Source organism: Dipodomys merriami, unplaced genomic scaffold, assembly GCF_024711535.1.
Source record: "Dipodomys merriami isolate MVZ:Mamm:240054 unplaced genomic scaffold, mDipMer1.0.p SCAF_23, whole genome shotgun sequence".
Lineage (NCBI taxonomy): Eukaryota > Metazoa > Chordata > Mammalia > Rodentia > Heteromyidae > Dipodomys > Dipodomys merriami.
The window spans coordinates 4,744,602-4,772,487 of NW_027203715.1; the positions used below are offsets into that span (position 1 = coordinate 4,744,602).

The 27,886-nt window shown below is 43.1% G+C and overlaps 1 long non-coding RNA gene across 2 annotated transcripts; it reads right to left on the bottom strand.

Moving 5' to 3' along the window:
• Positions 1 to 6,718: 6,718 nt before the first annotated feature.
• LOC138835121 (uncharacterized) lies at positions 6,719 to 27,592 on the bottom strand. Of its 2 annotated transcripts, none has more exons than XR_011374449.1 (4): positions 27,238 to 27,592; positions 16,045 to 16,149; positions 7,687 to 7,834; positions 6,719 to 6,807 (listed from the first exon to the last, which is right to left on the bottom strand). It is a non-coding gene; the product is annotated as an uncharacterized lncRNA (long non-coding RNA). The 2 variants fall into 2 exon arrangements; XR_011374450.1 differs by lacking the exon at positions 27,238 to 27,592 and adding an exon at positions 17,695 to 17,770.
• Positions 27,593 to 27,886: the final 294 nt, after the last annotated feature.

Sequence of the window (27,886 nt, forward strand, 5' to 3'; positions counted from 1 at the left end):
GGCAGATACACCACAAAACCCGGGCATCATAAGAAGGCCCTGATGGTGGTGGGTACAAGGAGAAGCCCCGGATGATGGTGGATGCATCACAAAGACCCGGATGACTAGGGTGCAGTGAGAAGCCCTAGAGGATGGCAGTTGCAACAACAAGCCCGATGTTGGCAGGTGCAACCATGAGATCCCCGTTGATGGATGATGCCTGTCTGATGCAAGAGGTAGGGAATATACCACAAAGCTCCAGATAACTGGAGTTCAATGAGAAGCCCTTGATGACAGCAGAACAACTCGAAGTCCCAGATAACTAGTGTTAGAAATAGCTCTGGATGTCAGAGTGTCGCATAGGAAAGAAAGGAAATCTGCAAAACAAAGTTTACTTCTGCAAAAGGGTAAGTCATAGACAGGCATCTGGCAAGCAAGCACACAGAGCTAACCAAGCAAGCCCTGCCCCTCTGCTCACATTGGCTGAGTTCAGGTTCACAATCTGCAAAAGCATGTGGCCTAATTAACAGGATGTAATTACACTTCAAGGAGCTTTAAACAGGATGTCTTAAAGTGCTCAGGAAAACTAAAATATGATTAACAAGACCCAAGCCACCTAGGCAAAATCAGAACCCTTCAAAAACAAAAAAATTCTCCTAAGATTAACAAAGGAAACAAACTACTGTACTTGTATAGAAAAGACTTTTTCTTACACTGGGTGCAACACTAAACTCTGGATGGAGCTGGGACTAGTGAATCAGGCTTTGATCCTAGCTATTCGGGAGACTAAGATTTGAGGATCACAATTGCACGCTAGTCAGGGCAAGAGAGTCCTTAAGATTCTTAACTTTAATGAACTATGTGGAAAAAGTCAGAAGTGGAACTGTAGCTCAAGTGGTAGAGTGCTAACCTTGGGCAAAATGAAGCCCAGAGAGAGCACCCAGGATTGGCACCAAAAAAAAAAAAAGAAAGGAGGAGGAGGGGGAAGAGGAGGAGGGGGTAGAAGGGAGGAAGAGAGGAAGAGAAGGAGGGATGGAAGAAAGGAAGGAAGGAAGGAAGGAAGGTAGAGAAAAAGAGAGAAAGACTGAGGTGCAGTGAGAACTGCTGGCCCTAGACAACTGGGGTGAAACTAGAAGTCCTGGATGACAGCCTGTGCAATATTTCATGGCCAAGACAGTAGTGCTGGTGCCATCCAAGGAATACTAGAGTGACAGCCACATATGCCCACCAGAATCCCCTGAAGATTCACTGTGGATTTGATATGAAAAGCCTTCTCTCAAGTTCTCCAAACCTTTTCAAAGACCACATTTAGTCCATCTAGACATACCAGATATGAAGAAGTTGTCATTCTGTGACAAAGTAGAGGGACAAAAATCAAACTTGCAAATACTCACTCATTTGTTTGTAGAAAACAGAAATGTCTGCTGGAAGTGATTTTGAATGAATATGTTATACCACCGCTGGACATGTCAGCCAGAGCAACATTCCTGTTTGCTCTGTGGGCTAGAGGATGAGGAAAAGAATACCTTGTGAAGGAACAGGAGGGGCCATGCCACTCATGGAGGGGGGAAGATTTGAGAGAAAGAGTGAGAGAGAGAGAGAGAGAGATTTTTACCCTTTTTTTCAAAGGTAGATTAATTAAATTAAAAATCTTACTACCTATGAATTTTATGGTTATGCGCAAATCACTTACTGCTTCTGATATCAAATGTGTATAGCAACAGTATGCTTTTTATGGAGTCATAGGTAAAATTAGTGCTCAGAGCGATATGTATTAGTATGAGAAGAAATATATTTGATCTTAGTCCTTGATTCCTGGAACAGAGTTCCTAAAAATCTCAGAATTTCCTGAGTGATATGAATGTCTATTTATTTATAATGAATTTATTTCAACAACACCTGAATTTATGCTAGTGCAATTGCTTAGAGTAGAAACCCTAGATAGCTATGTGATTAAAAAAACATTGGGGGATTGAAATCTTTAGCCTTTACCCACCAACCTCCAGGAAATGGAGAGTAGAAAACAACACCATTCCATGCCCTTCCCTATCCCTTTAATCTAATTGTTCCTGAGCAATCATATGATCAGTATTGCATTGAATGTGGGATTCCTAGATGATGGGAGCTAGAGAATAATTGCTTGGTGTATGTAGAATAGGACAGGACTAGGGAAAACTTTACATCAGGTCAAAATGTATTATTTTTTTTTGAAAGTATAACCTTTTCGTTTGTGTGGTTCCCAGCCTGAAAAGTAGTAAAGATGTGTTCACTGTAGTTATTATTGGAAAAGTGGTTGCCACAAACACTGTCAAATGTTAAAGAAATTAAAAACTACACTTTGTGAAAATATCTACTCAGAATACAGCAGAAACACTCTTGTAGTTGTGCTTATACACTTCAAAGCAGAACACGACACTATTTAATAAATTAAATTAATGTAGACAGTTAATCGGCCTAAAAAATCCAGGTCGAATTTAGACCTGCATTGGATCTTGTAATATCCAAATATCTGTATCAGCTCTCCATGCTACCCACTTGGCCTGAATATTTCTAATTAAATAATTATTTGAAAACAAAAACAAATATGCAATAACAAAGTATTCCATTTATGGCTCTTCATATACTGTGGTCAATCTTAGTTTAAACAGCCTTCTTTACCTGGGACCTCTTGTGTGTGTGTGTGTGTGTGTGTGTGTGTGTGTGTGTGTGTGTGTGTGTAGTTTAAACAGCCTTCTCTACCTGGGACCTCTTGTGTGTGTGTGTGTGTGTGTGTGTGTGTGTGTGTGTGTGTGTGTGTGTGTGTTTGTGTGTGTGTGTGTAGTTTAAACAGCCTTCTCTACCTGGAACCTCATGTGTGTTTGTGTGTGTGTGTGTGTGTGTGTGTGTGTGTGTGTGTGTGTGTTACCAGGGCTTGAACTTATGGCCTACACACTATCCTTTAGCTTTTTTTTCCCAACCCTGGGCTTAAACTCTGGGCTTGGTGCTGTCCCTGAGCCTCTTTGTGCTCAAGCCTAGCACTCTACCACTTGAGCCACAGTGCAACTTCCAGCTTTTTCTGAGTAGCTTATTGGCAATAAGAGTCTTCTGAACTTTCCTGAATGGGCTGGCTTTGAACACCTATCCTTAGCTCTCAGCCTCCTGAGTAGCTAGAATTACATGTGTGAGCCACGAGTGTCCAACCTACAAATATCAGTTGTAATTTATAAAGATGATAGTATACACAAACATTAGATTATAATATATGCATTCCATAAATTCAGTAATGAGGAAATACATTGCATGAATGCCACTGAATAAAGTAGAGTGAGGCTTAGCTATCTGTCTTGGAAGTACCCTAAACATTGTCCAAGAGAACAGAAATCCTAGCCCATTGGCTCTAATTAGAACATGGAATCTGTATCCAAAAGAAGAGCTTGTCTCTAGGCTTTTCTGGTTCCAAAAGGCTCTGTTAACTCCATAATAGTTATTAATACAATTCTTGGAGACTCCCAGGACACAGAAAGACAATGTATTGTTAGATCTGATAAATCTAATAAACTGGCCACTTCACAATATGTAAGGCTTTTTAAACTGCCAGTAGTGTAATTTACAAACTTTTTGGTTTGCCAGTTCTAGGACTTGAACTCAGAGCCACCCCCATTCTTGCGAACCTTTTTGTTCAAGGCTAACGCTCCACCATTTGAGCCATATCTCCACTTCTGGCTTTGTAGCCATAATTATAGTAGCTGGAATTACAAACATAAGCCACTTGCACCCAACTAAATATTCCAAACCTTTTCAAAATGTAATCTTCAGAATTGAGGTATTTCATGAAGCAAGGAGGCTTTCCAACTATGGTTCTTTTAAAATGACCAGCTTAAAAAAATAATTTGAAAAATGACCAACTTTTATGTTCTAGATATTCTCATAGAAAGAGATTGGTATTGCAAAAGATCATTTTCAAGTTTCAAATGGGGTTACAAAGGAGACAGTAATAAAATAGTCAAGATCAAAATTTTGCCATACAATAAAAAGTATCCAAAACCTAGAGGTCAAATTGGGAGCTAAGTTTCTTCATTATCCTGTTCAACAACCGGTTCTTCCTTATTTCCAAATTGGCTTCCATTAACTAAATTTATCCTTTAATAAGGTAAACTTATTCTTTAGTAAGGTAGAACAACTTGAAAAGGATTTTTTTTTCTATTTAAATGTTCACTTCAAAGATAAAACTGAGGCCGGGCGCCGGTGGCTCACGCCTGTAATCCTAGTACTTAGGAGGCTGTGATCTGAGGATTGTGATTCAAAGCCAGCCTGGGTAGGAAAGTCCGTCAAACTCTTATCTCCAACAAATCACCAGAAAACCAGAAGTGGTGCCCTTAGCTCAAGTGGTAGAGCCTTGAGCTGAAGAGCTGAGGGACAGCGCTCAGGCCCAGAGTTCATGATCTACAAAAAATAAATAAATAAAGCTGAGCACAAAACTATAATGCATAAGCAGAGCAATATAAATGTCATCTATTTTGGGACCAATGGAAGCATTAAACTGAGAAATATTCTCAGAGAAAATAGTGGATTAAAAGTTAAAAGTGTACTCTATAATCCTGAACGCTGATCGTCACTGACTACAAAACTCTGGGCAAACACTACTTCTCTTTAAAACTACAGTAATGTATGATCAGATTGGATCAGACTGAAAAGTTCCTTTGATTCTAAAACTTTTTTTTCACCAATCTTTTTTACTTTCTCTCTTCTCTTTTCCCTTTCTTTTTTCTTTGCCAGTCCTGGAGCTTGAATTCAGGACCAGGGCACTGTCCCTGAGACTCTTTGTGCTCAAGACTAATGCTCTATACCATTTGAGCCACAGGGCAATTTCTGGCTTTTTCTAAGTAACTTGTTGGAGATAAGAGTCTCATGAACTTTCCTGCCTGAGTTGGCTGAGAACCACGATGTTCAGGACATAGCTTCCTGACTAGTTAGAATTAAAGGTTGGAGCCACCTATGCCAGGCTTCCTTTCTCCCTTCTTTTCTTCATTCCTTTCTTTTCATTCTTTCATTTTTTTACTTTGGCTAATCTCCAAATCCTGGACACAAATGACATTCCTAACTCATTCTCTCAAGTAGCTGCTATTTCTACTGCCTAGAATGCTCTTCCCCAGACACCCAGCTGCTCACTCCCACATCCTGTCCCATCCCCACCCCCCCACCAAAAAGGTCTACTTTATGATACCCTGCTCAAAAATACAACCTTATGCACATGCATGCACACACACACAAGCATACAAACACACAGCATTCCCACTACTCATCCTACTCATTCTTTCTTCCTTACATCTTCCTTCTGATGTATTCTGTTTATTACTTTTGTAAATCTGGGTAATGTCATTCTCCATGCTTGAGTTAAAACTCACAAGGAGAGATACTTTTGTGCTATTCCCAGCATTGTGTAAGTCTTCAGCATGATGTCTCTCACCCTGTGGTCACTCAGTAAATATCCATTGAATGAAGGCCTACTGATTCCCTCACACACTTATTTGACAAGTATCTTGCTGCACATGGTCAAAGCTCTTTCCCACTACTTTCTCAAGATTCCCCTCCACAGCCCTTCTCACCCTTGCCTCATGGTCTCCTCACCTGTGTTTCCATACCCTTTGCCTGAAGCCTTTTGTGCCTCAATCTCACACATGGAGATGGAATGCACACACCAGCTCCAATGCTCCTCCTCTGGGAAGCCTTTCCATCCCACATTGGCTCCTCCCTCTTCAGTTCTTCCAAGTCTTTCCTCCAGCCCTGATCCAGTCCTGCTGGCTAGAAGCCTTCATAATGGTCTGTGTGATATTCTGGCTAAGCGGTGGTAGCCTCATTCTCTGGGCCAACTTTTGGTCCTGTCTCCTTCACCTGCTGAGCCAAATGCACTGCAGCTGTTCCATAAAGGTGTTCTAGCATGCCTGTGCATCAGACCATCCATTGAAAAGTCAAAGGTAGACCTGAGTTTTGGACAGAAAACTCATCTTGCCCCTTAAGACAAGGCTGGCATGGAATCATAAAATGACTTGCCTCCTTCTTGGCATACTGCCCCTCTCCCCAATCTCCACAATGCAACCCAACACTGAAATCACAGCGGCAATGAGGCACACTCTCTACTGCACTAGGAATACAAGACACTAGCCTCATAAGCCAAACCCACAGATGTGAATTGAAGTCCACTCCCTCACTCTGAGCCTCAGCTGCATTTCTTGGGGCAGCAAGGCCTTGTCTCCTGGAAGTCTCTACATCACTAAGAGGAGATCATTTCTGACACATCTAGCTCTGCATTGAGAGCTGAACTTGAAGGAAGAAAAGAGCACATTTTCCTTCCTAATTCCCTCTCGACGTGCACATCAGGTTGGGTTTGAAGGAGGCTGATTTCCAGAGGAATTCCTGAGCAGCCATCTGCTTGTGTGCTTCTGAGACATCTTGGTAAAGATAGAAGGAAGCTGCTATTCAATCATGCTGTTTCACTAGGAAATGGGGGTGCACATGTCCTTGAGTGTGCACATGTTCTGATATTCTAAGGGTGTTGATAGTTGATACACTTACACTATACATGTCCTTTCCCTGTCCATTCTGCACAGCAGACTAACACCACCTAACTTCCACACCCATTTTTAATGTGTCACTGACAAAGCTGTGTGTCAGTGACAGATAAGTACACAAATCCCTTTCATAACAACAGAGACACCAACCTGTGCCACAAGAGATGAGCAAAGTCAAGTGCATTGCCTGATGCTGGAGGCTCTGTAATCCTAACTATCCTAGAAGCTGATACCTGGATTGCAGTTACAGCCAGTCTGAGAAGACTCCATCTTCAATTAACTAGAAAAATACAGACATGGAGGTGTGACTCAAGTGAAGATCACCAGGCATGAACATGCAAATTGAAAGAGAGAAAGAAAAAGAAAGCCTGAGACAGAGAAATGGACAGAGTTAGAGACAGATTTAAGAACAGGAAGAAAAAAGAGAGGTAAGAAAAGAGGAAGATGAGGGGAAGGAAAAGTAGACTAAGAGACAGTATGAGGTAGAGGAAGAGGAGGAATGAGAGATGGTAGAGAGGGGGAAAGGTGGGGAAAGATGAAAGAGAAAATTGAGGGAAAAGGAAACAGAAAGAGAATTAAGGATAAAAGCACTGAGATAAAGCCTTGGTACCAGCACACACTCACAAACACATACACACAACCAAGAAACAAAAGGAAAAAAATATAAGGCATGGAAACATCATGGAATTTAACATTACTTCCCTCCCCACGTACCCTCTTCACTGAACACTGGACCATGAGTAGTTCAGGATTCCTCAGTTCCCTTCATGACCTTCCGCCTCTCAGTTCTCCTCCAGCATCAATGTTAACCCTGTCATTCACCAGGTGCCTATCCTTTACCCTCTTTAGGCATCACTGCTTCTATCATCAGAATCCCACCACATTCTTTGAGGAGCTCCCCAAATAATCCTGAACTGCACTTGTCCACCAGGAGACCCAGCCCTCCTCTTGCTACAAATCTCATCAGTCAGCTCTGCAGGCTCAGCCTCCTGACCCCAGTGTCCACAGAGCAAAATCCAGCTGTGCCCAAGTCCTTCCCATCACACACTTGTCACCCAAGACAGCATCAGCCCTCAGCACTTCCTCTGTGTGAAAATCTAATGGCCCTGGATGAACCAACACAAATAAGCCAGAGGTGGAGGGTCACATCCTATCTTACTGAATCGCCACTCATGTCCAGAAGTAGTAATCCCAGGCAGGGTCCATCCTCAGACCAAGTCCACAGAGGCCTGTTCCATCCACAGGCACCACTATACCTCCATGTTCTCTTAGGTCTCCTGCTCTTTCAGAGGTTTCTCCAGCTCTCACTGAAAGGAAGAGGAAATATTTTAATTAATATACTTTGTGATTCCAAAAATAGGCTGTACATGTTCACAATGGTCTCATATGTGAAAATCAGCACTCACATCACTCTGTTTACTTGAGGAGAAAAATTGGGCTAACAGAGGAAGTTGCAATAATGACTTCAGGGTGTATGCATTAGGGTCTTTCAAATATATGTTTTATCTTTTACCACTGTGAGCCAATAAGTGTGAAATCGGGTCCTCCTGGATGATGAATGTTGGGATACTGATGAGTGGAGGATTATAGCGAAAACAAACACAGAAGAAACTGCATTGAAATGGAGGAAAGTGGGGCAGAAAACCACTGACATGGTACATGGAGACAGGTCCCTCCTCTTTCCCAATGAAGACTTGCACTTATGCTCCAACCTAACCAGTATAACGAGTGTGCTCAAGAAAAGTTGGACCCAGTCATCTAGAGGCCACAGTAGGAGGAGCAGAGTCCAGGATGCCTCCTGACCCTCAGATCTATGGGCTTCAGCTCAAATGTAAAAAAAACAAATAAGTATATAAACAGACAAGAAACATACATGGAAGGTAAGGTGATTACCTGCTATAGCATTTGGAACAAAAACACCTCAAAGGACAAAGGTAAAAGGTTGTCGGATGAAGTCACCATGTGATCAAGCTGCAACCCCTACCACCTCTGAAGGTAAAGATACCTTCAGGCTACTTTTCCACTTGTCTTTCAGCCTGGGAAGGCCAGCTCAGTGTCAGATTTACTTTGACCAGAAATTCGGCTGCAGAATCCTGTAGCACCAGGCACTTGGCCTGAGTGTGTTACACGGAGACTGTGCCAGGTATGCTGGGCTCACAGCACTAGTCATGCCTCCTGAAATGAATGAACTAGTGTGTAAGGGACTGGTAAATAGTCACAACAATCAAGTCTCTGTGAGAGCTTGGGGGACTCTACTACTACTCTTCCATGAGGCCTAGCGGACCATTGCCAAGGACACTGGGCACATGGGAGGATGCTGCTACTGCTACCTTGGCAACCATGTGGTAACCATGAGGACATCGACCAGAGACAGGGAGAGAGAGACAGACAGACAGACACAGAGACAGGGGGACAGAGAGACAGAAAGACACAGACAGAGAGACAGACAGATATAGACAGAGCAATAGAGAGAGAATGGGCTGATCAGGCAAGTTTGAATCTCTTGGCAAGTATAAATTTAACAGACATAACAAAATTTCATGAAACCAAAAAACAAAATTTGGAGCTAATCCCCAAATAATGTACCTATTAAATCTGATTTTTTAAAAGATGGTTTTACTGTAGCCCAAGCCTGCCTTGAACTCAAGACCCTTCTGCATTATCCTTCTAAATGCTGGGATTAAAGGTTTACACTAACAGTCCATCATAAAAAGATCATCTCCCATCCTGAGCCTATCCAGGTGTACATCAAGGGTTGCACCTCTTAGAACATGCTTTTGTGACAGGAAATTCCAAAGGATTCATAGCTCTGGGTCAGATGCTACTACAACTCAGGAAATTACTAAGGTCTTAGGAGCTCTGATTGAGCACCCAGGGTCAATGACCAAGTAGTAGAACAAAAGATCGTACTACCACCCCTGTTACTCCGGAAAGCATGAGTGTTTTTGGATTTCTATGTCAGGAACCATGGAAAAATGCCAAATACATTATTTTACAACATCACAGGCAATCACAGGAGATTGTTTACAAACAGAATAAATGACTCAGTAAGTCATCCTATCAAGGGTAATGGGTTTCTTGGTAGTTACAAATATGGAAAAGAAAAAACATCCTGGAAGAATATTTGGAGTGAGATTGCAATTGGAGGTGTCAGTGTGAACTCATGATTTTGAGTATATATAGATGGATATATATACATATATTGGTGTACCAATAAGAAGTTGAGAAACTCAGGAGGTTAAGAGCTTGAACACTGAAGTTTGAGACTAGTCCAGGCAGGAAAGTTTATTAGACTTCACCTCCAAACCAACCAGCAAAAAGCAGGGCTTAAAGGGTGGCTCAATTACTAGGAAACAAGCGAAGCAAGCAAGAGGCTCTAAGTTTACATTTCTGTACTACTAAAAGAAATTAATATAAATTTAAATGTGTGTATGTGTAAATATACATGTATGTAGTTGTATATATCAATGCACACCCAGATACATGCATACATGTATTTTGTATATTAATTTTATATATTTTCCAGTTGTCTTCTCCAAAAGGGCCTAGGAACAATAATATCTCAAAAGAAAAGATGTTGGTTTCTAAATGCCAACCAGCCACAGCTCCTGGGATAATAGTTTATTCAAAGGCCAGAGCATGGAAGGTACTAAATAAACATCAATCTTGAGTATTAGTGAAGAACAAAAGAACTTATGAGGGCTTAGGGGTAGAGTGCTTGCCTAGCATCCATGAAGCCCTGGGTTCTTCAATGCCACATAAAGAGGAAAAGCTGGAAGTGGCACTGTGGCTCAAGAGGTAAAGTGCTAGCCTTAAGCAAAAGAAGCTCAAGGATAGTGCCCCCAGGCCCTGAGTTCAAGCCCCAGGATTGGCAAAAAAAATTAAATTAAATTAAATTAAAGCACTAATAAAAGTCTTTTAGAAGGAGCTCCCACTGGCCAAGTCTGGAACCATTTGCACATCAAAACCATGACAGGAGTGGAATTACAACCCAATGCATTCAACAGGAATCCCTTAGCCAGTTCAGATATGAATAAATATGTAAATACATAAGTAAACTGTCAGTGGTGTGAGGAATGGTATATTTCCACAGCCTTATGTGTTTTCTTACACATCACTCAGTCACAAAGGGAGAGGAGAATTTTTACATTAGAAAAACAGGCAAATTTGGCTATCTTCAAGTGATCAAAATTACCGACTTCAGTGGCTGGGAAGGTGGCTCAGTGGTAGAGTGCTTGCCTTGCATGCTCAAGGCCCTGGGTTCGATTCCTCAGCACCACATAAGAAAAAGCCGGAAGTGGCACTGTGGCTCAAGTGGTAGAGTGCTAGCCTTAAGCTGAAGAGCTGAGTGACAGCACCCAGGCCCAGAGTTCAGGCTCCATGACTGGACCCCCCCCAAAAAAATTACCTACTTCACTGCTGGGACAAACTGATGTCCCCAGCCACCTGGTGGGATGCAGTGGGAGGCACACAGTGTCACTTCACGACAGCCTTCCAACCATGCAAGACCCAAGTCAACTCATGATCAAACTTCAGACAAGACTAAGTAGAAAAACAATCAATAAAATAGAAGTGGCATATAATTTTGAAAACAGTCAAGAAAATCTTGAAAAATTTTCAAGATTGAAGAAGACGGCAGAGCCAGGACCAGTGAAGGCCATCTTGAATTCTGGACAGGATCTTTTCACTATCAAAACTATATCATGAGCCAGGCATTGGTGGTTCACGCCGGTAATCCTAGCTACTCATAAAGCAGAGATCTGAGGATCATGGTTCAAAGCCAGCACAGGCAGGAATGTCCATGAGAATCTTATCTTTAATAAACTACCAGAGAACCAGAAGTGGTACCATGGCTCAAGTGGAGAGCCCTCGCCTTGAGGAAAAAGAGTTCAGGGACAGAGGCTAGGGTATACAACTGACAAGTAAACAAACAAACAAACAAAACCCCATAATTTGAGCTGGGCTACTCAGGAGACTGAGATCTGAGGATCATAGTTCAAAGACAGCCTGGACAGGAAAGTTCTTACCACTCAATAAACAGCCAGTATCACACTCATCTCCAAACTAGGCAACGATCCAACAAAAAAAGAGAACTACAAACTAATCTCTTTGATGACCACATATACAAAGCTACTCAATAAAATTTAAGTCAAGTTTGTAGAGACCATAAGCCTTATAGACCATGATAATGACAATGTGCCTCATGAAGGTTAAAAAGTGTTTGTGACTTTAAGTATCTCTATCCCACAAAACTGTGAATTTTATGAAATGTATGTAATCACTTAATCTCAATTAAAAAATTAAAAACTTGAAAAAAAGGTGTTAAAATGTTTGACAAATAATGACCTTATGGGCTGGGAAAGTGGCTCAGTGGTAGAGCGCTTGCCCTGCATGCTCAAGGCCCTGGGTTCGACTCCTCAGCACCACATAAGCAGAAAGAAAAAAGCTGGAAGTGGCGCTGTGGCTCAAGTGGTAGAGCACTAGCCTTGAGCTGAAGAGCTGAGGGACAGCGTCGAGGCCCAGAGTTCAGGCCCCACGAACGGACCAAAAAGTAATTTAAAAAATTTAAAAAAAAAAAGAAATGAACTCATTACCTTACTCATGTAACTCTAACTCCTCTGTATAGCCTCTTTACAATAAAAGTTAAAAAAAATAAGTGAAGGGACAGAGTTCACACTTTGAGTTCAAACCACAACACTGACAAACACACACACAGAAAATCCTGGTGCAGGAAAACAGCATAGATATGGTAGAATAGAAGTAGTGATGGGCTAGGAATGTGGCTTAGTGGTAGAGTGCTTGCCTAGCCTGCATGAAGCTCTGGATTCAACTCTTCAGTACCACATCAACAGTAAAAGCTGGAAGTGGCACTGTGGCTCAAGAGGTAGAGTGCTAGCCTTAAGCCAAAGAAGCTCAGTGACATTGCTCAAGCCATGAGTTCAAACCCCAGGAAGAAGAAGAAGGAGGAGGAGGAGGAGGAGGACGAGGAAGAGGACGAGGAGGAGGACGAGGAGGACGAGGAGGTCGAGGAGGACGAGGATGAGGAGGAGGAGGGTGGTAATAAAACTCGTTCCCCCACCCTGCCCCCTCTCACTGAGTAGGTTTTTCATGGCATTGGCAGACTTGTATATTCAGAATAAAGTGAGATTTCTGATGGAATGCCTGGAAAGGAAAATACCACCTCTAAGAAATTTTCAGGGATGTTTCCAGTGGCAGTTTAGGCTGTGATCAGATTCTAGAAAAATTGCGCTTAAAACTCAAACTTTCTACCACCAATAGAATAATGTTTTCATTCATTCAATACAGTGTTTAGGATAACTACAAATTGCTAGAAATTTTCTCAAGAAATACCAAAGCCACTTAGGGTCAAAGCTTTTACATTCTAGCAAATAGCTACAAGAAAGGGGATGCTAATGAATGGGAATGCTAGCTAGTGCTTTGGAAAATTGAGAGAGGACCTAATAATTAGATTTAGGTGACTTTGAAGAAAGGTACAAAAAAGAAGAGGAGAATGTTGCATGAGAGAAAGAGGAATGTGGAATGTTGAATGGAAGTGTGACGGAAAAGCACTCCTGTGTTGCAGTTCATGTGCAGGAGGTCAGGATTAAACCAAAAGTTCACCTCTGGCTGGGTTCTGGTGGCCCACATCTGAAATCTTAGCGACTCAGGAGGATGAGCTCTGAGGACCTGGTTCAAAGCCAGCCCTGGCAGGAAAGTGAGACATCTCTAATTAACCATCAGAAAACCAAGTGGAACTGTGGCTCTAAGTAGTGGAGTTCTAGCCTTTTGTGAACAAACAGTCTTAGAGAGATTCATGAACAGGAAGAGAGAAAGAGAGGTAATGGAAAGGAGAGAGGAGAGGAAGATGAGAAGAAGGGGAAGTAGAGGAGGAGATGGTATAGGTTAGAAGAGGAGGGAAGAGAGATGATGGGGGGAAAGGAGGAAAAAGGGGAGAGAGTGAAGTGAAAGAAACAGAAAGAGAATAAGAAAAATTACACAGACGTCAAGCCCCAGCTCTAGCACGTACTCACGTACACACACACAAACAAAGAAAAAGGGAAAATAGTGAAATCAAGAGTACTTCTCTTCCACCCATCCTCTTCACTGAACACTGGTCCACATGGAATTTAAGATTCTTCAGCTCTCTTCATAACCTGGATCTCATCATTTCTCCTTTATTATTGCTGTCTACCCTATCATTCACCATGTACCCATCTTTGCCCTCTTGTGGCCCTCATTGCTTCATTCACTAGAATCCCATCCATTCTTTGAGGGAATCACTGCTACTCAAATTTCCCTGAGCTGGATCAATGACAGCCCAGCCTTCCTCATGCTGAAAATCGCATCAGTCTGCTCTACAGTCTCAGCCTGCTATTCCCAGTGTACACATAGCAAAGGCCAGGTCTGCCCAATTCCTCCCCCTCATATGCTTGTCACCTAAAGGCAGCATCAGTCTCCACATAGCCTCTCTGGGCAAAGCTAATGTCCTGCCTAAACCAAATATCGCACCACAAATATCGCAGTGGTGAAGGCTCATATCTAATCTTCCTGAATTTCTGTTCATGTGGGAATACAGTTAGCCCAGGCAGGATGTGTCTACAGGCAGAGTCCATCCAGGCCCCGTCCATCCACAAGTACCACTATATCTCCATGCCTTCTCAGGTCTCCTTTTCCTTCATATATTTCACCATGTTTAGCTGAAACAAAGGGGTTATATTTTAACGTATACACTTTGTGATTCCCAAAATGCACTCTTGGTGTTCAGAATGATTGACTATTGAACATCAGCTCCCCCAGCACAGTGGTTCACCCAGCATAAAAATTAGGGTATACTCTTCCATGAGGCCAATGGTCTTTCCCTTGGAACTGCCAAGGGAAAGCACCATACCCAAAGCCTGGTGCTCTGGGGAAAGGGTGTCAGCTGGCGGCCACTCTGGGGACTCATTGTGTCTCTACCAAGATAAGCTAACACTCAGTGCTGATCCACTTGTACAGTGCACATGTCCCTCCCTCCCTGTCAATTTGTCTACCAGCCCACCACGCCCTTTCTCCCACAACCATTTCTGAGGTCTCACTCACACAGCTGTGCCTCATATAAGCACACAAATCCCTTTCATAACAACACAGAAAACAAGGTATGCCACAGCAGACTAACAAAGTCAAATGCACTGCCTGATGCTGGAGGAGCTGCCTGTCATCCTAACTATCCCAGCAGCCTGTCTGGGAACACTCCATCTTCACTTAACTAGAAAAATGCAGCCCGGGAGCTATCATGTAATGGTAGTGTAATAAACAGCATGGCCAAAGGCATCCTCCTCCCCCCCCACATGCTGAGCTCATTGTTCCCCTGGGCCTAGCTGTATGGGGGGGGGTCAAGAAGGGATGGAACAGTGGGCTTCGTGGGGGCAGGGCAATTAGTGGAGGTTGAAACTTTTATAGCTGTTGGAGTGGGGGAGGGGCCCAGCCTATATATAGGCTGTCTGTTCTGAGGAGTAGGGGCTGGGGAGAGACAGACAGCAAGAGGCTCCATCCAGAGCAGAGCAGAGCAGAGCAGAGCAGAACAGAGCAGGGACACCCTGTGAAGAGCTCTGAGGCCTGAGGATAGGCCACTGGAGAGGCAAGCAGAGGAGGAAGGAAGCAAAAGGAAAAGCCTTCCCCTTTGGAGGTTTGCAGACTATTTGGAGGTTTGCAAGTCTGGAGGTGTAACTCAAGTGATAGTAAACAAGACATGACCATGCCAGCTGAAAAGGAGAAAGCGTGAAAGAGGGAGGAAAAACCAGAGAGAGTCAGAGTCAAATTCATGAGCAGGAAGTGAAGGAGAGAGAATGGAAGTGTGCATGAAAGGAACAAGAAGTGGGATAGGGGAAATAGAATAGTAGAAGTTATGGGGAGAAAGAAAAGGGAAGAAGATGGTAGAGGAGGGAATGTGGGAAAAGGGAAGATAGGAAGGAGAAAAAAAGGAAACAGAATAAGAAAACAGCACTGAGGTCAAGCGTCCAAGTACCAGCATAAGCATACACACAAAAAGAAAAAGGGGAAAAAAAGCATGGAGGAATCATGGAAATCAAAATTACTTCCTTCCACCTACCCTCTTCACTGACCACTGGTCCATGTGGAATTCAGTATTCCTCAGCTCCTTTCATAACCTAGCTCCTGTCATTTCTCATTTAGGTTTAGTGTGCATCCTGTCATTTACCAGGTACTCATCTTTGTCCTCTTGTGGCCCTCAGTGCTTCTCTTACCAGAATCCCATCTCATTCTGCACCCCAAATAGCCCTGACCTGGACTCCTCATCCACCAGGAGGCCCAAGCCCAGCTCTAGCTGCAAATCTCAAGTCTTCTCTTCAGGCTCAGCCTCCGGATCCCAGTGCACACATAGCAAAGGCCTAACTCCTCCATTACACACTTGTCACCAAAGGCAGCATCAGCCTCAGCAACTGCCTCTGTGTGCAGATCTAATGTCCCTGGCTGAATCAACACTAATAGCCCAGGGGTGGAGGATCACATCCAATCTTACCCAACTTCTGCTCATGTACAGATGCACTCATCCCAGGCAGGGTCCATCCAATATCTTCATGCTTTCTTAGGCTTCTTGCTCCTTCACAGATTTCTCCACCTCTAGCTGAGAGGAAGGAAAAGTATTTTAATTCATACATTTATATGATTCAAATTTGGTGGGGGGGAGGATTGGGAATGAGGGTGGGGGGAGGATGGAAGGGATGGGGAGGGGAAACAAAGGAGGAGGCTACAATGCTTGATAAGAAATGTACTCATCTTGCCCATGTAATTGTAAACCCTCTGTACAGTATTTTCCCAATAAAAATTTTAAAAATAAATAAATAAAAACAAAAAAATGAGCTCTGGATGTTCAGAATTCTGCTCACCCGCACTCTGATACCCTAAGAACAAAAACAGGGCTCTGCTATTCTTCCATGAGGCTTAGAGCCTTCTCATGGGAACTGAAGGGGAGAGGAAGAACAATGCCCAAATTCTGGGTGTTAGCTGGGGGACTCTGGGAACTCACAGAATCTCTACCCAGATATGACATCACTCAGTGTTCAAACCCTTCAATTTTGCACCTACTTCTCAACCTGTGCATTTGGCATAGCAGCCTACCACACCTGTCCTTCCCCCAACCATTTTCAAGGTGTTCCTCACACACCTGTCCCTCAGATAACTACACATCAGAGAAGCCATCCTGTGCTACACCAGTTTAACAAGATCAAAAGCATTGCTGATGGTGGTGGATCATGCCTGTAATCCTAACTCTTCCAGAAGCTAACACCCCGAAGATCACAGTTAAAGCCAACCTGGGCAGACTTCATCTTCAATTAACTAGAAAAATCCTGGCTTGGAGGTGTGACTCAAGTGGTACAGCACCGGTTATGAACATTCAAACTCAAAGAGAAGATCTAGAGAGGCAGGAAAGAAAAAGACAGATTTATGAGGACAGAGGAAGGGAGAAGGGAAGAGAAGATGAAGAGAAGAAGAAAGAGAATAGGAAAAGAGGAAGAAGAGGAAGAGATGAATAGTCTGGAGTGAAGTTACCTGGAAAAGGGGAGAGAGGAAATGGGGAGAAAGAAGAGAGAGAAAAGGAGACACAGAGAAAATCACCCAGTTCAAGTGCCAGTACCAGCACACACTCACAAATACATACCCACAACAAAAAGAAAGGAACGGAAAGGACTGAGAAAATAAGGAAATTAACACTATTTCCCTTCCCATCCACCCTCTTCACTGGAGACTGGTCCATGTGGAATTCAGGAGTCCTTAGCTTCATCTTCTCAGCTGTCTTTCAGCATCAGTGTCAACCTTGCCTATCAGGAAGGTGCCCATCCTTTGCCCTCTTTTGTTCTGCATTGCTTCTTCTCAATGGAATACATTCTCAAGCTGTTAGCTGTGCTCTATTCCCCAAATAATCCTGAGCTGGATCATTGATCCAACAGAAGTCACAGCCCACCTTCTGCTGCAAATCTCATCAGCTGCTTTGCAGGCTCAGCCTCCTGACCCTTGTGCACACATAGCAAAATCAGGTGTGCCGAAATCCTCCCTATTACATGCTTGTCAGCTGAGGCAGCATCAGACAAAAGCACTTGCTATGTGGAAATCTAATGCCGCTGGAGAAGCGAACACAAATAACCCAGTGATGGATCATATCCAAACATACTGAATTTCTGCTCATGTCCCAATACAGTCATATCAAGCAGGGCCTATCCATAGGCAAAGTCCATCCAGGCCCCGTCCATCCACAGGCACCAATATATCTCCATGCTCTCTCATGTATCTTGCTGCTCCTTCCTAGGATTCTCCACCTTGTGCTGAAAGGAAGGGTAATGTTTTAATTCATAAAGTTTGTGGAGCTAAAACTGGGCTCTGGATGTTCAGAAGGTTCTAATACTTTAGACTCAGGTCTCCCAGTAATCTTGTTTCCCTAAGGGAACAAAATGTACTTTGCTATTTCTCATGAGGCCTAGAGACTTCAACAGAGAAAAGCCAAGAGAAAGAAAGCACTGTGCTGAAGCATGGTGCCCTGGAGAAGGGGTGACACCTGGGGGCCTCTGAGGGGACTCCCAGAATCTCTATCAAGATATCCCAATTCTCAGTGCAGACACTCTTGAACAGTATACATGCCTTGCCTCTCTATTGATTGTACACACTATCCCACAACCCCCTTCAACATCCATTTGTAACTTGTCCCTCACACAGCTGTCCCCCAGACAAGTACACAAATCCCTTTTTCCACATTAGAAAAGCCAACCTGTGTCTCACCAGATGAACAACGTCAAAAGTACTGCCATGTATGTATGGTTCTAGACGGAAATCCTAACTATTTCAGAACTTCACACCCAGAACAGAGTACTTAAAGCCAGCAAAAACACAGCATAGAAATGTAGGCTTGGCATCTAATCTTCAATAATGGAGCTAAAAAGATAGAATCGAAGAAAGACAGCCTCTTCAGTAAATGGTGCTGGCAAAATTGGTTAACTACTTGTAGAAAACTAAAGCTAGATCCTTATATATCATGCTGCACAGAATCAACTCCAAATGCATCAAAGACCTCAGAGTCAAAGCAGACACTCTGAAAACATTACAGGATAGAATAGGAGAAACCCTAGGTCTCCTTGGCACGGGTCCAAATTTTTTTAATAGAGACCCAGAAACTCAACAAATCAAAGAAAGGTTGGACAAATGGGAGTGCATGAAATTGCAGAGCTTCTGCATGGCAAAGGACATAGCTAGCAAGATCAATAGAAAGCCCACGGATTGGGAGAAGGTCTTCATACAACGGACAAGGGTCACATAACTAAAATATACCTGGAAATCAAAAAATTAAATCCCCCAACAACAAATCTTCAAGGAAACAACTGCCCAACAATTAAGTCGGCTAATAACTTAAAGAGAAACTTCTCTGAAGAGGAAAGAAGTATGGCCAATAGACACATGGCCAATAGACACATGACCAATAGACACACCTCCCTAGCCATAAATGAAATGCAAATCAAAACAACATTGAGATACCACCTCACCCCAGTTAGGATGGCTAAAATCAAGAACTCTAATAACAACAGATGCTGGAGTGGAACTTTACTGCATTGTTTTTGGGAGTGTAAACTTGTCCAACCACTTTGGATAGTAGTATGGAGGTTCCTCAAAAGACTCCACATAGACCTCTCCTATAACCCAGCATTCCCACTTTTGGGCATTTACCCAAATGCTCACAAACAATACCACACTAAAGCTACTAGCGAAACTATGTTTACTGTAGCATTATTTACCATAGCTAAGATATGGAACCAACCCAGATGCCCCTCAGCAGATGAATGGATCAAGAAAATGTGGTATATATACACAATGGAATTCTATGTCTCCATCAGAAAGAATGACATTGCCCCATTTGTTAGGATATGGAAAGACTTGGAAAAGATTATATTAAGTGAAGTAAGCTAGGTCCAAAGAAACATAGGTCCCATGGTTTCCTTTATTTGCAATAACTAGTATATATCTGAGTCAAGCAGAAACAGTCAGATAAGTTGATGTAATGGGGAAATGAACCCTAAGATATGTATTCAAATGTTTTTTTTTTCTTTCATGGGATTGTTTCTAACACATAAGATTATTTCTTTGTTGCTTTGTATGTCCCTCCCCAACAGTATAACCCCTGCTTTCACTGTATTTGATGTTGGTATAATTTGTGGAGGGGAAGGGAAAAAACAAATCTTTTAAATAGGGAATACAGGTGGACTTATTGCAACAATGAGATGTACAAGTCGTTATGTTGAAAACAAACTTTACAACTTTGGCAGAGTAGGGGTGAGGGGAGAGGAGGATTGCAGGAGGGAGGATTGACTGGGGGGGGCGGGGGAAGGATGGGAAGGGATGTGAAGGGGAGACAAAGGAGGAGACTACAATGTTTGATAAGAAATGTACTCATTATCTTGCCCACGTAATTTTAACCCCTCTGTACAGTATTTTCACACAAAAAAATGCAGGCTTGGAGGTTGGAATCAAGTGGTAGAGCACCTGTGATGTACATGCAAACTGAAAGAGAAAGAGAGGAGAGATAGAGACAGAGACAGAGGCAGAGAGACAGATTCATTCAAATATCTGCTCATGTGTAGACACAGTCATCCCAGGCCTGGTCCATCCACAGATATCACTATATATCCATGCTTTTTCAGGTCTCTTGTTTTTTAACATGTTTATACACCTCTACCTGAAAGGAAAGAAAATTAGCTTAATTCATACACTTTTCCAGTGTAACCAGGGACTCTGTTTGCTCAGAATGTTCTCAAATTTGAAACTCAGCTCCCTCAGCACTCTGATTCCCATTAGAGAAATTTGGACTCCCAGGGCAGTTGCAATTGTAAGTAACCTGTGTAGGAAATCGGGTCTTTAAAATTTACTATTTTTTTTTTACTGTGAGTAAATAAGTCTGAAATAAGGGACTTTTGGATGATGGCATAATGTTAGAATGGTGATTAGGTGTAGACAGAACACACAAGAAACTGCATTAAAATGGAGGAAAGTTGGGGCAGAAACTACTCTCATGGTCCATGGAGACAGTTCTCTCTATTTTCCCAATGAAGATGTGCCCTTGAGTTTCGACCCAGCCAGAGAAAATAGTGTTCTCAGGAGTTGTACACAGTCACCTAGAGACTGCCAAAGGAGAAACGAGTCCAGGATGCCACCTTCCCCTAAGATCCCCCTGAAGCCCAAGGGCCTCACTTTAAACCTAAGTAAACAAACTAGGTAAGTAAGTAGGAAAATATGCAACAAAATATGCAACATATCTGGAAGGTGAGATGATGACCTACTGCAGCATTTGGGACACAAACACCTTAGTGTTCGGAGACAAATGGGAAAAGTTGTTTAATAAAGTGACATTACTTGAAAGTAAGGGATTGAGGTGTATTCACCAAGCTCAGAAGGTACAGACAGCTTGAGGCCACATTTCAGCCTACTTTTCAAAATTTAAAAGTCAGCTCCTTGTCAGCTGTCCTTTCACTAGAAAGAATGCTAGCTGGAGAACCCCCTAGCTATGCTAGGACTATGCCTGGCTATGCTGGATTGAGACCTTTGCTGAGGATACTGGGCACACAGCAGTGTGAACTTCCTGTATGACTCCCTCCCCTCCTGCAGCTCTTCAATTCCACACCTCTCTGATTTTCCACACCCTAGTGCTGTGGCAGAGTTCTGCACATCTTTCTCTGGAACAGCTTTGTTCTTAAACTGTGGACATTAGTTTGGGGGCTTCACACAGTACCAGAGTTTGTGAAAAATGGTGACTATCCTGTGAGCCACACTCTTCCAGCCCCATCACTTATTCCATCTGGAGGCTATGGATTCCCCGTGTGGCTGCCAAGACGGAAGGGCATTCTCAACCAAGTGTCAACTCTCTAGTCTGCTCAGCCAGCTAAAAGAATCCTGGCCCCAGATTAAGCTAGTACTGGAGCTTTGTGGGGAGCAGAGTGGAAGGACAGGCAGACTAGGACCTTGGCCTCTCTTCAGAGGCAACTGTTTGTTATCATCTGGCAATTGAAATTCTGAGGGCAAACTGAAGGTGTTAAGTTGTGCAGCGAAGCTGACTCCCCTTCATTGAGAGAGGGCTAGTGCAAAGTTCCTGAGGAGTTGTACACAGTGGAATAGCTAAAGTCATCATTTTCCACTCCACACTTCTGGCACTCTCTTTTTAGTTTTCTTGGATGACCAGATAGGTACTCATGGCTTCATTGAATGCCCTGTCCTGGATTGCCTTTTCAATGTCAGCTATATTGTACCCCATGTCACACAGAACTGTGACACTAATGGAGTCCAGCTTGCTGGGCAGTGGCTCATCAGGAAGCAGGCCAAACCCCACATCTACAGCCAGCCATGGGTTTCTCAGTGACATCCACAGTCAGCAGTTTGGAAAGTAGATTGTGTCTCTTCGCAGATAGATAAAAGGGAGCTTTGTACATGGCCTCAAGGATGTGTAGCCATGTCTGCCATCTTCCTCCCTTCAAATGGGAACTTTCCTGTTGTCCTCACATACAGAAGCATACCTGGGATCTAAATGTCCTGTTTATAGACATCATACATTTTGTAAAGGAACATTTCACGAGGTCTGAATTTCAAGGCTCCACAAAACTCCTTTAGCAACTGCCCCAGCAACACCGTGATGCTCAGCCCAAAATCACTGACTTTGGCATTGCATTTGCCATCCAACATGATGTTCCTGGGCTTCAGGTATCTGTGTGTGATTTCGTTCTTGTGAAGGTATTGCATAGCACTCACCATCTGCTTGAACAGCCTCCTGGCTTCATAATTGACTAGGTGGTGGCAGGAGGATTTGCCAGTCAACCCTATCCTGTACTGGCTGTTGTTACTACATTTTGTCACAACTCACTTTCAAGGCCTTTTGAGTCAGGTTGGGTGGAGTTCCTGCCTCTTGTCTCTTGAAGGGTTATTCATTTGCTTTGAAATTAAAATGTCATCAATTTGAAATTATTTACATTGTTTCAAAACCAAACAAATTGATGTTCGTATGTTTTTTGGTCATGTGCGGGCTTGAACTCAGGGCCTGGGCACTATTCCTGAGCTCTAATGCTCAACCACTTTGAGCCACAATGCCACTTACAGTTTCCTGGTGGTTAACTGAAGATAAGTGTCTCATGGGCTTTCTACTCAGGGTGGCTTTGAACCTAGAACCTCAGATCTCAGTCCCCCAAGGAACTAGGATTACAGGTGTGAGCCACCAGTACCTGACACAAATAGGATTTTAAAAAGATGCCAAGTTTAACCTTAGGATAAGACCATGAGGTCCGAAGGGCTGAGACCTTACCATAACTGTTGCTGAGTAGTTCAAGTTCTTGTCTGCCATTGCTCTGTAAAGGACTCTCTGTTTATCTGAGTTTGCCCATAGCAATGTTTTTATTTTGTATTTTATTTCATTTTTAAAAGGTTTCATTGACATTATTTTCCAAATATGTTTATGGAACAGCCACCATTGTCAATTGCCGGAAGTGGAAAAGTTCCCAAGGTGTTATTTTTAATAAGTCATTACTAACTATTATGATGCAGGATGGAACTCTTAATGGCTCTTGAAGGAAGATAGAATCTTTCCTAATTAGGTTTTTATATTCTATAAGTAATTGTACAGGACTCAGAATGTGCGTTAGTGGTAGAGTGCTCACCTAGCATGCACAAAGCTCTGCTTTTGCTTCCTCAGTTCCACATACATAGAAAAGCCAGAAATGGAGCTGTGGCTCAAGTGGGAGAGTGCCTCAAGCAAAAGAAGCTCAGAGACAGTGCCAAGGCCAAGTTCAAGACCCAGGACTGGCAAAAAAAAAAAAAGAGACAGGGGTAAATGATCTGAATAGAAATTTCCAAAAAGAAGAAATGCAAATAGGCAAAAATATATGAAAAAATGTCCAGTGTCTATAGCCATGCTGGAAAACTTTTAAAAAATCAAAATGATAGAAAGATAACACATGCTGGCCAGGATGAAGAGAGAACTCCTGTCAGACAGATTGTAAATTGATACAAGCATTATGGCAAACAGTTTGAAGGTCTCTAAATAAATACATGAACTCAAGTACAATTATAATATGTCTATTTCTAGATTATTTATAGCAGCTCAGGTATAGATTCAGTCTAAATGTCTATCAATGGAGAAATTGGTAATGGTCTCTCTCTTTCACACACATATACACATGCACACACACATACATACTCACACACACATACACACACACATACACACACACACACAAACACACACAAAGGAGAATTTTCCAAGCATAACAGTGATTGGAAAGCTATCATTTCGTGACAAATGGAAGCAAAGATTAAGTAAGGTTATCGAGACAAATGGCCCAGGATCGCTCAGATATGTAGAGAATAATGTTGACCATGGACTAGTGCTGGCCAGAGATTGGGAAGGAGGGATGAAAAGGGGGAAGGTGAGGTTTGTTTGATCAGTGTGTGTCATGTCCTGTGTACGATTACTACTTGCTTATAAAAAGCATCAATATTAAGATAGTCATCTTCCATTTCCAGAAGAGAACCATTTCTCTCTGCCTAGATGACACCACTGCAGCCTAGGCCCCTGCCCCTGTCCCTAGCTGGTCTTCCCATTCCCCCTTCCCTGTCCCTCCCAAAATCATCCTTGTAAACACAACCCACAGCATACTATTCTCTGTCTGTTTATGAGTGTGGGTGGGTGCAAGCACAGGCCAATACGTGGGCTTGAAATCCATGTTCAAGGTGAGTGCTCTACTCCTTAAGCCACAGCTCCACTTCCAAGTTTTCTGGGGTCATGCACTTTCCTACACAGGAAAGATTTTAATAATGACCTGGCAGCAGCCAGCCATAGAATACTTTTTTTATCTGCATGCATGTTGTTTTTACTATAGCACCATTCACAATAATATAGGGAATCATTCAAGTGTCAATCACTGGACCAATAAAAAGACAGTACATACATATTGTAGTACATTATTCAGCCTAAAAAAATAAACAATAAATTTTCCTGGCTCTGGTGGCTGCTGCTTGTCATCCTAACTATACATGAGATAGGAGGATTGAAGTCAAAGCCAGCCCAGGCAGGAAAGTCCATGAGACTCTTACTTCAAATATCCATCAGAAAACCAGGAATGGAGCTGTGCCTCAAAGAGGTAAAGTGTTAGCCTTGAGCTAAATGCTCAGGGACCACTTACTGGCCCTAATTCAAGCACCAAAAAGGAACCAGAAAAAAGAAACCAACACTCAGACACTATGGATGGAACTGGAGGACACTCAGTTTCATGAAGTAATACAGGCAGAGGAACACCAATATCAAACATACCCTTTCATATTGGAAGAAATGTGGCTTTAGAATAGACAGGAGAACTACAGGACATTGTTGAAGCATGATGGGTCACCCCTCTGCCCACAGCCTCCTTTGGTGAAGGAAGCTTCTCTGATCCTGTCTCTCTCCACTGAGCCCAGGCTTCCTTGCTGCAGCCACACTGGCATTTGCACTGTACCAGCTGGGGGCCACTGCTATTCCAACTGCCTGGAATGCTTTTCCCAACACCCAGCTGCTCAATCCCCTATCCTTCCCCAAAACCCCCTTGCCAAACAGGTCTCCTCTGATACTTAAAAATAAAACCTTGTGCACATGTGTACACAACACACATCTGCAAACACACAAAAACATAGAGTATTTCCAACACTCATCCTGAATTTTTCTGCCTTAATCTTCCTTTTCATATATACTATGTGGTACTTTTGTAAAGTTTGGGTATTCTCATTCTCCATGCTTGAGTGTAAACTCACAAAGAGAGGTATTTTTATGCTGTTCCCAGCATTCTGTCAGTCTTCAGCATGATGTGACTGATCCTGTGGGCACTCAGTAAATGTCCATTGAATGAAAGCCTACCTATTCCCTCACACACTTATTCAACAAGTATACTGCCATACATGGTCAAAGCTCTTTCCCACTGTTTTCCCATGACTCCTCTCCACAGCCCCTGTCACCCTTGCCTCGTGGTCTCCCCACCTGTGTTTCCAAGCCCTTTGCCTGAAGTTTCTGCCCCTCAATCTTACATATGGAGATGGTGTACACACACCAAATAACCTGTTCCTCCTCTGGGAAGCCTTTCCATACCACCTCAACTCCTCACTCGAGTTCTTCCAAGTCTCTCTGCAAGCCATGAACCCGTCCTAGGTAATGGTCTGTGTGACATTGTAGCTAACCTGTGGAATCCTCATCCTTAGGCCAACTTTTCGTCTTCTCTCCAAGTGCTGAGCCAAATGCACTCCATCTGTTCCACAAAGGTTTAGGAGTGTTCTAGCATGCACATGCATTATAATGTCAATTGAAAAGTCAAAGTGAGACCTGAGTTTTAGAGAGTGAGCTCATCTGGCCCCTTAAGACAAGACTGGCATGAAATCATAAAATGACTTGCCTCCTGCTTGGCACAAGGCCCTGGCCACAGCCTCAAGGGTCCACAATGCCCCTCTTCCACATCTCCTTAATGCAACCCAATACTGAAATCCTACCCAGTGCAGCAGTGATTAGGCACCCTCTCTACTGCTCTGGGACTACTATAAACTAGCCTCAAGACAAACCCACTGACATGAACTGAAGTCTACTCCCTCATTTCAGGACACCTGAGACAAAGAAAAAGAACTTAGAAACCATGGAAATTCACAGTTCTTCCCTCCCGACCCACCCACTTCACTGAACAATGATCCATGTGGAATTCAGGTGTCCCTAGTTTCCTCCTCTCAGCTCTCCTTCAGCATTAGGGTCAGCCCTGACTATCAGCAAGGTGCCCATTTCTTGTATACTTTTGGCTCTCAGTGCTTTTGTCACAAAAATCCTATCTTATTCTCTGGGAAGAGCTCTGTTCCCTAAATAACCCAGAGGTATACCCTGTTTCACTGGGAGCCTCAGTCTTCTCCTGCTGCAAATCTCATCAGTCTGCCCTACATGCTCAGCCTCTTGACTCCAGTGAACATACAGCAGAGGTCCAATGTGTCCAATTCCTCCTCATCACACACCTGTCACCCAAAGGCAGAATCACCCTCAGTACTTCCTCTGTGTAGAAATCTAATGCCCTGCTGAACAAATATCCCAGTGGTGGAGGTTCATATCTAATCTTACTGAAGTTCTCCTCATGTCTGCATGTACTCATCTCCATCCACATGCTCCTATATTTTCATTCTTTCTTAGGTCTCTTGCTCATTCAAAGGTTTCTCCACCTCTAGTTGATAGGAAGGAAAAGTATTATATTTCCTACATTTTTTGGTTCAAAAATGGGCTCTGGAGGTTTATAGTGTGGCAATATTTGAAACAGCTTCCTCCACACTATGTGCCCTAGGACAATAATCAGGCCCTACTCTTCTTCCATAAGACCTAGAGGCTTCCCCTGAGAACTGCCAGGGAAAAGGAAACACCATGCACAAAGCCTGGTGCTCTGGGGAAGGGGGGTGTCAACTGGAAGCATCTTTGGGGACTCAAAGGGTCTCTCCTAAGAATCTGACATGTCTCAGTGCTGAAACCCTTGTATTATGGAAATGTAATTCTCTGTCCATTTTCCACAGCAGCCCAACCCAACACCCTTTCCTTCCCCCAAACATTTCTAAGTTGTCCCTCATACAAGTATACAAATTCCTTTTGTAATTACAGAGAAACCAACCTGTGCTGTACCAGATTCACAAATTCTAGGTGCTGGAGGCTCACCTGTATAATCCTAACTACTGCACACGCTGACACTGAGAAGACTGTAGATAAAGCCAGCTTGAGCAGACTCCATGTCCAACTCAGTAGAAAATCAGGACTAGAAGAGTGACTCCACTGGTAGAACATCAGCCAGAAACACATTCACACTCAAGAGAGAGAAAGGGAAAGAGGGGGAGAAGGAAAATGGACAGGGAGAAAAACAGAGGGACATGCATACATACCTAAAGACAGAGTGACAAAGAGACAAATTCAGGAGAAAGGATTGAGTGAGAAGAAATGGGATAGGGAGAAGAGAAAGATTAGAGGGAGGAGAAAAGGAGAGGGTGTAAAAAAGGAGAGATTAAAGACATTAGAGGGGAGGAGGGCCCAAGGAAAGGCCACAGAGGGAAAAGGAGACTGAGAAAGAGAAAAAGAACAAAGTTCAAGCCAGCACACTCCCAAATGCATACACACAACAAACAAAAAGACAAGAAAAAGCATTGAGAAATCATGGAAATTAATAGTACTTCCTTCCCCACCCACCCTATTCACTGAACACTGTTCCATGAGTTCAGCATTCCTTACATTCCTCCTCAGGTCTCTTTCAGCATCAGTATCAACCCTGTCTTAAACCAGTTATGCATCCTTTGCCTATTTGGACCCTTATTGC